Genomic DNA, 4,186 nt, shown 5'->3' with positions numbered 1-4,186 from the left:
CACCCTTTATTCATCCCATCCTAGTAGAAACTTATCTATTCAGAGTTTGGAGCCTGGAATACAAAGAGGTAAAATATGTGGAGCTCTCACTTCTCCTGATCACATATCCTGTCATCAGCTGTCTTGCTAACTGGCAGGGTTAGAAATCAGTAAGTAAGGTTGGTGGAGGTAAGCAAGACCATGACCAGAGACCATACAGAGACAGGGCTTAGGAGAAGGGCTCTTGCTCACAACAGCAAGTATAATTTTGAAGGGGGAATGGGTGGGGACCACCGAGATAATGTTACAACTTACACTTGATGCTTCTTTATAAGTGTTTTTGAACCTTGTTCATCTATATTATCTCATTCTTATGATATTCCTAAGAGATAAAGAAGTCACTGTTAGTTGAGCAAACTGCAAGACGGGAAGAAGGTAAATGACTAACTTATACTCCTATTAACAAGGAGCACAAGCCTCTCCTGACTTGTTTCTAATTTTGTGAAGACTTTTAAGGTGTCTGTTGCCAAAAAGATATTTTCAGAAACAGAAGTTTGAAGTGACAAAGAACTACCATCTAGAGACTACTAATTTATAAGGAAAACGAATTGCAGAAATGTAAGAGTAAACGTATGTTTGCTAAGTATAGGCATGGAGGTAGTTACGAGTCGGTATGATCTAGGTTGCCAGTTGTCCTTTTCTCTCATAGGATATACCCATTGAAGTCTCTTACATCTTTGAGGACTATTCATTAGTTCACAGGTAATGGACATTTGGAGACTTATTTTCAAAAGGTGGCTGGAAAATGGTCATCAAACTCCAGGAATCTAGCAGGCCTACAGCCAGAGATAACTCCCATCACGGTCACCTCTCTTCTTTGGACCACCTTCCCCGTTAGGATGGTTGAAAGGATTCTGCATTTTTTTCATGTCTCCTTTGTTGACGGTTAGAAACTTGAGGATTGGCTGTTTGGAGCAGGGTGGGGCAAAAATGAGTCACATATGCTGTTTCTATGGGAAACTTCACAATCATATGGCATCAGCTTATATAATAATCCCTTTTATTTGCAGAGCAGCTATCTTAAAATCTTTACAGAAATGCTCACTAATCCTTTTCACGACTGAGCCTAAGATATTGAGACAACTTTCACCTCTGACCCCTAAAAGACTTACTGCTCACAGAGAATGTAACAGAGTAAATAGGGAATTAATGCCTGGCTCAATATTATGTTTTACTTTTAAAACTTTTGCTGTGTTTGTTTTTCTTCCTCTGGAGACCAGGAATGACTCACTTTCAAGGAATATGGATGAAGAACATTACTAAGTCCAAAAATATTCTATTGGAGTCAATTGACTTCTAATGCAATTGTGTCTGATTCTTAGAGAATGTTTTAGGATTGCATTTCTAATCAGATGTATTAAAAATTCAATACAATACATCAAACCACAGAATGTTTATTGAATAATACAACTGGTGGCACATTAACCAGCTGTTTTTTTGTATTCATTCACTGTGCATTTGGCAACGTCTATCACATTAGCAGAGTAACCAGTAAGTTGTTTTCTGTCTTCTAAAAGGTTTTCGCCATCACTGATCATCACTCAGCCTTAGAGAACAGAAACTGAGTTTACACAGTTACTAAAATTTACGTCTCAGACCAAACTGAAATGGTACTTGGCTTCTTGTTCTCCCATTTGAGCCTAATTCTCCAGCCCAGACACATCTCTTTACAGCAATAGCTGGGGAAAGGAAAATGGCAACATTTCTATAGCTCTTAATACAACCAGTCTGAAGGGTTTCCCTACTCACAGACCCCTTCCACTTATTGCAAGCTCAGCCTCACTGTTCAATATATTCTGAACCTGAAGTGGGCCATGCTGCCTCACCCCATAGCAGCACACTGTGATGGCAGCAAGGTGACTTGAGGATTGGAGGCAATGAAACTGGGAAGGTTCAATCACCACCCTTACTTATTTTTGTCTTCTTTCCATCTTCGCACAGATCGTCACTTGTTCCTACCATCCCTCTGAGGCTGCCTTGCCTGGCTGCAAAGTTTTAAAACACCAAAGACAAGATTATATTACAAGCAGTTACTTGCAGGCATCTCAGAATATGTATTTATGTAGACCAGCACTGGAAGGGAACACAGAATCCTAAAGACAGTTGTTGTGGTAAGACTGGGTAATTATTCTTTGTTTTTTCTAACCATTAAATTTGTACGGTAAATATAAAAGTAGGGAAAATATTATTAAAGCAACAGGTGAGGGGGTAGAAAACAAGATAAGTCTATTTGGAGAACAAAAAACATTTCAAATACAACAGCCCTCCTAATTTGACTTCTGGCTCAGATGCCTGAACAGTTTCAAGCAGTAACTCTCCTAACTGAAAATACTGTTAGCCCTTTTACTCTTCCTTCCTCTTTCCCAAGGAATGTGGTCCCAAAGTTATTCTTTGACTGATCTTTGCTGAACAAAACCTGATGAAAGAAAGGTTAAAGTTCTGAAATAATATGTTTTCATTCACTCAACAAGCATCTCCTCTGTGGAAGACTTAGGAGAATCCACTGAAAATACACAATATTCATATTTCATGAAGTTACTGCATATAAACTACCTTGCTGATTTAAAGTAAGAGAACAAACTCTTACAGTCTCCAGGAATCATTACCAAAAACTATGTTCTTCGAGAACAAAATTTTTAAGTAGGGTTTATAAATTTAGGTTTTATTACACAGGAACTAGATAGATTACGATTCACAAATTTGGGGCCTAGTTTTCTCCTAACTTTTGGAAATGAGAGATTTATTAGGTTAGGCAGCAACAATGATAAACAGAAATAACTTCAAATTCAGGGGTCCTAAGTGTTATTACATGCCAACTGGATTAAAGGTAGACATTTTCCTAGAGCATATGTCAAACAGTAAAACTTTTGACCTATACTTTGAAATATGACTGCTGTATTTTAAAACTTTGAAAAAAACCACACTGAACTATTACAAAAGGAGGGTATTTTGTAACAGCAGTGTCCAAATTTCCCCATCACTCAGGTTATTTAAATTTATCCTAGGCCCAAAGTAATAAGACAACTCTAAACAATCTTAACACAAACAGCCAAAACTTCCACTGTCCTCTTCCCTTAACATACTTGTTATCTACCAACTGAAGTTGAACAAAGGATGGAAACAGACCACAACTTCCTAGTTTCAGAATTTTTCCTTTCTCCCAAATTTAAGTCAATAGCAGCCATAAAAAAGTGATAAAGTGTGGGGGTACTATAGAAAGCAAAAGATTAAACCAAATGTCAGATACAAAAAATAAACTGAAAGGTTTAATAATGTTTAAAATGAAATGTGCTTATTACATAACAGACAGACTTAAAATATGTTCAACATCACTGTAGCTTTATCCTTACAAAACGTGATCATAGTTCACTGTCAATCATTTCCAGTATTCAAATAGTGACCTAAGCACAGCTTAGATGGAAATAAGGTACTTACATTGGAACAACAGTAGACCCAATAGTTTATATTTGAAAACCATTTTTAAGTAACCTATTAAGAATTTTAATAACTAATGTTCACATTTTCAACTCAATAAGTCTATGGGTTAGTCTGCTTTTTGGTTTGTTTATTGGTTTGGGGGTGGAGGTAGGGACTAAAACCAATATACATAATTTCCAGAGCAGACTATATATGGTATTATACAAGTCAATTTCCAAATTCCAGATTTGCTTTTTTCAGCAATGCCTTCATTCTGTTAACAAAAGTGGCCCCCTGTGAGTTTCTACAAGTCCATTTGTAACATATTCAATGTACATGAATAATAATTTCCCATGAGTGCATTTGGGGTGGGGGTGAGGGTGGGGAATCACATGGAGCTAATAGTAGTACTGTCCCATGGTGTGAGAGTAAAGTTTCTCTCTCACTGACACTTTCTCTCAATTTCACCTCCCCCGGTATGATTCCATTCATAATCTCGATATTTAAACCAGAAAGTTATTATGGACAATCCAAAATAACCCAAGGAACATGCTAAAGTTCTACCAATGATCAGCTTCTAACTGAAGGACTGAAGGAATTAAATAGAAGGCACAGTAGCACTGAAATATTTCAAATCATAGTAATCTTTTTGTGTATATATTTGCGTGTGTGTGTATCCTATACTTTCTCTCTTGTTGTTAAAAATGTCTGCTGAACAATTAGGAAATAC

This window comes from Manis pentadactyla, chromosome Y (assembly GCF_030020395.1).
Source record: "Manis pentadactyla isolate mManPen7 chromosome Y, mManPen7.hap1, whole genome shotgun sequence".
NCBI lineage: Eukaryota > Metazoa > Chordata > Mammalia > Pholidota > Manidae > Manis > Manis pentadactyla.
Note: the sequence above shows the minus strand (reverse complement) of the source record.